General features: G+C 39.7%; 1 long non-coding RNA gene across 1 annotated transcript; it reads left to right on the forward strand.

Annotated features, from left to right (window-relative positions):
* Positions 1-3,163: 3,163 nt before the first annotated feature.
* Positions 3,164-6,360, forward strand: LOC103642527 (uncharacterized). Its single transcript, XR_002265684.2, has 3 exons — positions 3,164-3,378; positions 4,945-5,071; positions 5,185-6,360. It is a non-coding gene; the product is annotated as an uncharacterized lncRNA (long non-coding RNA).
* Positions 6,361-6,574: the final 214 nt, after the last annotated feature.

Raw genomic sequence — 6,574 nt, forward strand, 5'->3', positions numbered from 1 at the left:
TAGAATAGAGCTTTTGGTTTGTCAAAACTCTTGCATTGTCTCTTTTGTCAAAAGTTGGCCTCTTGTGGGGAGAAGTGTTGATTATGGGAAAAAGGGGGAGTTTTTGGAATCTTGAATCAATTTTCTTTGGAAAACCTCTCTTTATGTCTCTACAAGTGGATTTGACTTAGAGATAGGATTTTGAGTTTGATTTGCAAAAACAAACCAAGTGGTGGCAAAGGATGATCCATATATGCCAAATTGAATCAAAATAAATTTGAGTTTTTATTTGAAGTGATATTGCACTTGTTCTAGTTGCTTTATGTTGTGTTGGCATAAATCACCAAAAAGGGGGAGATTGAAAGGGAAATGTGCCCTTGGGCCATTTCTAAGTATTTTGGTGATTGAGTGCCAACACAAGTGCTTAAATGTGAATCTATGCCCATGGATGAACAAAGTGCAAATCAAGAGTAAAGGTATGTTTCTAAGCCTTAGTACATTGGTTTTGTGTACTAATATACTTGTCTAAGTGTTAGAAACAGAAAGAAGAAGAAAAGAAAAGAGGTGAAAAAGGCTTGGCTGTGTACAGCCAAGACTCAGCTCTGTCTGGCACACCGGACTGTCCGGTGGTGCACCGGACAGTGTCCGGTGCGCCAGGCTGGCTCGGCGTGAAGTGGCCGCTCTCGGGAATTCGCCGATGGCGTACGGCTAAAATTCACCGGACTGTCCGGTGTGCACCGGACTGTCCGGTGAAGCCAACGGTCAGCCGGGCCAACGGTCGGCCGTGGAATCCGCGCGCGACACGTGGCCGAGCCAACGGTCGGAAGGGGGCACCGGACTGTCCGGTGTGCACCGGACATGTCCGGTGCACCAACGGCTCCCAAATCCGCAACGGTCGGCTTCGCTATTTAAGGAAGGAAATCGGGCACCGGACAGTGTCCGGTGTGCACCGGACTGTCCGGTGCGCCAAACGACTGAAGGCAAGAATGGCCTTCCAGATTTGCTCTCAACGGCTCCTAGCTGCCTTGGGGCTATAAAAGGGACCCCTAGGCGCATGGAGGAGAACACCAAGCAACCTTAGAGCATTCTTGATCAGCCACACTCAGTCTTTGCGCATTCGTTTGTCATTCTCAGTGATTCGAGCTCCGTTCTAGTGAGAACTTTGAGATAGTCTTTTGAGCTCGATTCTTGGCCGTGTGTGTGCGCATTTTGCTGTGGATTTGTGTGTGTTGCTTCCCTCCCTTACTCCGTGCTTCTTTGTGAACTTTAAGTGTAAGGGCGAGAGACTCCAATTTGTGGAGATTCCTCGCAAGTGGGATAAAGATAAGCAAAGCAAAACACCGTGGTATTCAAGTGGGTCTTTGGACCGCTTGAGAGGGGTTGATTGCAACCCTCGTCCGTTGGGACGCCACAACGTGGAGTAGGCAAGCGTTGGTCTTGGCCGAACCACGGGATAACCACCGTGTCATCTCTGTGATTGATCTTTGTTGGTTATTGTATTTTGTTGAGGATTCCTATCTAGCCAGTTGGCAATTATTGTGCTAACGATTAACCAAGTTTTGTGGCTTAAGTTTTCAAGTTTCACAGGATCACCTATTCACCCCCCCTCTAGGTGGTCTCACTTGTGTCGCACAAGTTCAAATGGGCTATGTGAAAAGCAATCTTACGAAGCATATAAACCCCAAATTCTTCTATGCACATGAGCTACATAAGATGAATGAGATTAAAATATTGCACACTAAGTCATGTGAAAATCTCGCAGATATGTTCACAAAGTCACTCCCCGCGTCATCCTTTGAAAGATGCGTCCGAGGACTTGGAATGATGAGACTTAGAGAATTGCAAATCTCAGTCGGAGAAACTTCACACACACCCAAATAAATCTTAAACGTAAATTTTAAATACCCAAATAATCTAGAAGATTAAATTATTGTATAGGGTGAATTGTACTCTTTTTCCCTTATGTGAGTTTTCATGAAAGTTTCTCACTAAGGTTTTTGATGAGGCAATTCGTGCAACACAACAAGTGTGAGCTATGTACTCTTTCTCCAATTTTTCCCACTGGGTTTTTATGGAGTTTTGGGACATATGCATCTCGCGGCATTGGGCCAAGGAGGAGTGTTAAGAAACCTTTCTTGAGCCAGGAAGGCCCATGTGGCCAATATGTCTGAAACCCTAGTTTTTGTCTATAAATAGAGAGGAGATCACCATATCATGTAACCTTGGACAACAACACCATACAGTAATAAAGAATCAGTCACTCTCTACACTCTTATCTCCTTATGTTCTACTATTATTCAGTTAAATAGCCCTTAGACTATACTCGATAGCAAGGGGTTCTTAACACATCCATCGGTACGAGGAGCACAGATACCTTGTGGCCGCATGTGGTTTACCCTGGAGCCTCACGCCCTCACCCCACTTCACCTAGGCTAGCGCTCTCTAGATGCTGAGACTATTGGGTTTCAGATCTGACGACGCGTGCGAGGCCGCCACCATGTGGGCTCTGACCACTTTCTACGAGTACCATCCCTTGGAAGTGGTGACCAGTCCCATCAGTCTCTTTCTGGCAGTCCGAGTCGACGACCCCATGTGGGTCCAGTGAGACACATATGATCCACCCCAGGGAGACGGTTCATACTCGGTCCGATGAATGAATACGATGTAGCATCTACAGGCCTTCCAGAACGAGGCAATGTTCGAGCCAGACCCTCAGTGACAAAGAGGGGTACGTCTATGAGATATAATATGGTTCGAAAATTATCAGTTCAAATCAGAATGCGACGAACACCTATTCAGACACAATTTTCGGATATCCGGATATTTTGTCGGATATTAGATACAAATATAGATATTTTATTCGAATATCAGATGCGAATATAATATTTCTAATATCTGATAAATTTATCAGATATATCTGGTCACTGTCCAAATAAAAATCCGAACACAATAGGGTCTTCATTAATCAATGTTCCTCTGGCTCCTCTCGCCTACAGGTGCAGTGGGACTAAACTAAGATGTGCATATAGGCATGCAGCCACGGTGAAAATATGCTCGCTAAGGCCCATCAGCCAACTGCAAGCCCATCTCTTTTTCTTCTTTGACAAGTGTATTATGTGACAAAGTCTTAACATTACAGTACCTTACTTTTTACTGAGGATATGATTACTAATTGTGTCTGCTTTCTTCTGTTGTAGGTAAGGAGAGGTGCTGATAGAGCAGAAATATATAGCTTGGCTTTCTCGAATAATTTGCAGTATTTGGCTGTGTCCAGTGATAAAGGAACAATACATGTGTTCAATTTGAAGATAAATGTGGGATCGACTGCAAATGATAAACCTATACCTGCTCCAGATCCTGAAGTTTCGCATATAAGTCCCCCTTTTTCGTTCATTAAGGGTAAGTTCCTTATCTATCCATTCTAACGACATGAGTCAGGATACCAATGTCTGGGAGAAGTCCCCTTTTTGGTTTACTGTGAATGATTTTTTATAGGTTTGGAAAGTTTTGTTTCAAAATGTACAAACTTATTATTAGTTGTGGTTTGTCTTAAATGGTTCTCCTAGATTTACGCATTGTACTTTGGGAGTTAGTTTGTTGGACAATAAACCTTAGAAGTTTCAGTATATGTTGCATTTCTCATATTAATAAATTTTAAATCGTTACAAGGATACAATGTGTTTTCCTTGATCTCTTATTAGATTTGATTTTGCCCTTTATATTTTAGTATCATCTGTATACTCCTGTTTTCTTTGAAAAATCCATGTAGTTCGACAACATGTAAATTGTATATTTTGAATGTATTTCACATAGTGAATCTAAAAACCAAGGTTATTAAAATGTTAAAACGTTGAAACGCTCATGGGTGAAGTTTTGACTTTTAAACATTTAAACAAAGTTTAAACATAGTTTTAAACAACATAGGAAAATACCAATATATCATAATTTCAGACAATAGCATGAAGTTAAACACCAAAACAGAGAGGTTAGTGGCTTACCAAAACTTCACCCATGAGCCGGATTGGACCCAAAAGTAACTAACATACTGGGCCCAAAAATAGCTAATGGTCTAAAACGCATGAAACACTTTATTTTACAGTTTAGAACGCAAAAACGCCAAAATGTGGTTTCAACCTCTAATTAGTGTTTTGTAGTTTAAATGTGGTTTAAACGTAGTTTTAATAACACTGCTAAAAACGTAAGGGGATGTTTGGTTCCCCTGAATAAAATTTAGTTCGTATCACATCAGATCGAATGTTTGAATACCAAATACAAGTATCAAACATAGTCTAATTATAAAACTAATTACATAGATGAAGACTAAATGACGGGACAAATTTATTAAGACTAAGCAACCCATGATTAGTGAATGTTCACTGTAGCATCACATAGGCGGATTATGAACTAATTAGGCTTAATAGACTCGTCTTACCGTTCAGTTCATATCTGTGTAATTAGTTTTATAATTAGACTATATTTAATACTTCTAACTAGTATTCAAACATGACGGGAGTCACGGGACTAAAATTTAGTCCCTTGGATTCAAACAGGAAATATTTTGTTGTTAACAAATTTATTTTCTTGATTGATGGTTAAATATAGAAACATTTGACTTGGCCAAATCTAATGCGACATGCAAAACAATAGAGGGAGTATGTCTTGCTGGAAGCTTAGAATCAAACACCGAGTAATGACTATTCATATATATATATATATATATATATATATATATATATATATATATATATATATATATATATATATATATATATATATATATATATATATATATATATATGTGTGTGTGTGTGTGTGTGTGTGTGTGTGTGTGTGTGTGTGTGTGTGTGTGTGTGTGGTAGTTACACCGGGATGAGACCATCTAAAATTGGGAGTGGTACTGTTTCTGATTGCCTTTTTTTTTTAAAAAAGGCTCGTTTTTACTTTTGTACTTTCCATCAATGGCAGGTGTGTTGCCGAAATATTTCCATTCTGAGTGGTCAGTAGCTCAGTTCAGGCTCCATGAGGGGGAGCAGTACATTGTTGCATTTGGACATGAGAAGAATACCGTGTCAGTTGTTGGTATGGATGGAAGGTGAGAACATGGAATCGAACATTGATTTTCATCAACAGCTATAAACACAGTAGTTGAAGATACATGTTTGAATCTAAATATTTCTCCCCCCCCCCCACCCAATGGTTTTGCAGCTTCTACAGATGTCAATTTGACCCAGTTAATGGAGGAGAAATGCTGCAGCTGGATTGCTACAGTTTTCTAAAACCGTCAGATCAACCGTAGCAACACACAATTATCATATATCTATTGATGCCCTCCTCCCCGTACCAAGAACTGTACAGTATCTTTGTGGCCGGAGGTCTAAGCTAAATATGATAATATTTTCTTTGTGTATATATATTTCTTGTTGCCTCTGGGTGATGTGTGTTCTGTCTGTTGAAGGGCTAAAACACCCATCTGCAGATGGACGTAATAGAACGTGTCGTTATTATTTATGGATGGATTGAATAAAATAGCCTAACAATGTTTCTCCAATGTTATTTTTGCCCTGTTTTGATCTCATCTGGTGAATAAATTAGCTGTCTGCTCGTACGGCAACTACTATGCCCTTTGATTGCGTTGTCTGTCGGGTCAGGATGTCACGAGAACAATGACACAAGGAAGGTTAGGTTTTACAGTGCAATATTCTGCACAAACATACAAGGTTCTAATCCTCAAGTGAGGAGCCGAAGGCTAAGACGATTGCTAGTTTGCTACTAGCTTGAAAGAGTCTTGTCTGGTGGTTAATTGTGTGTGTGAAAATGAATGCTGTTCTATTCCTACCACCTTCTTTTAAACTCTAAAAGGATGTTAGTGTTACAAACAAAGAAAGGTGTTAATGTATGCCCTCAAGTGTTCTGCAGGCTATGCCTTCGCTCGCCTCGTTATGCCGCCCATCTACTAATTTTACTATACGCATTACGCGCGCGCCTGCGCGCGTGTTGCCCTTTCTTTTTCTTTGACAAGCTTATTTTGTTTGAAATAGCAAGTATTTAGAAACACTTGTTCAAATTTCAACAATATTTTCTTGGTACTAATAGCAGTAGTACAAACTTAGACTACAATACATAACAAGGTTGCATAAAGTAACATACTTGAGTATCCAGTAATAATATGTCTGTAAAGTTTACATAGACAAACATAATTTTAGGAAGGCTTCAACAGTAGAGTCATATGTATACAAAAGTCTATAGACCAAAAGTGATGAAGTCTTTCTTGCATAGACACACAGTTCTAGGAAGGCTCCAACATCAGATTCATATGTACACAAAAGTCTTATGATCAAAAGTGATGGAGTCTCTCCTATTCTTGCCCAAAATAAAAAAAACTAATACATGTATACAAATGAGAGGAGTATGTTAGTCTAGACAGCATCAAAGAGCTCAATGCAATATTATGATCATAAATTAAATAATATTCTTTCAAAAAAAGAGAAACAATTACACATAACATGTTTATTTTATCTTCCCCTCTGATCACGGCAAGCAGGTACTAAGTTTATTAACACAACAAGCCATGTTCTCTCCAAGATTTCAAGTTACA

This window comes from Zea mays, chromosome 10 (genome assembly GCF_902167145.1).
Source record: "Zea mays cultivar B73 chromosome 10, Zm-B73-REFERENCE-NAM-5.0, whole genome shotgun sequence".
In the NCBI taxonomy this organism is placed as follows: Eukaryota; Viridiplantae; Streptophyta; class Magnoliopsida; order Poales; family Poaceae; genus Zea; species Zea mays.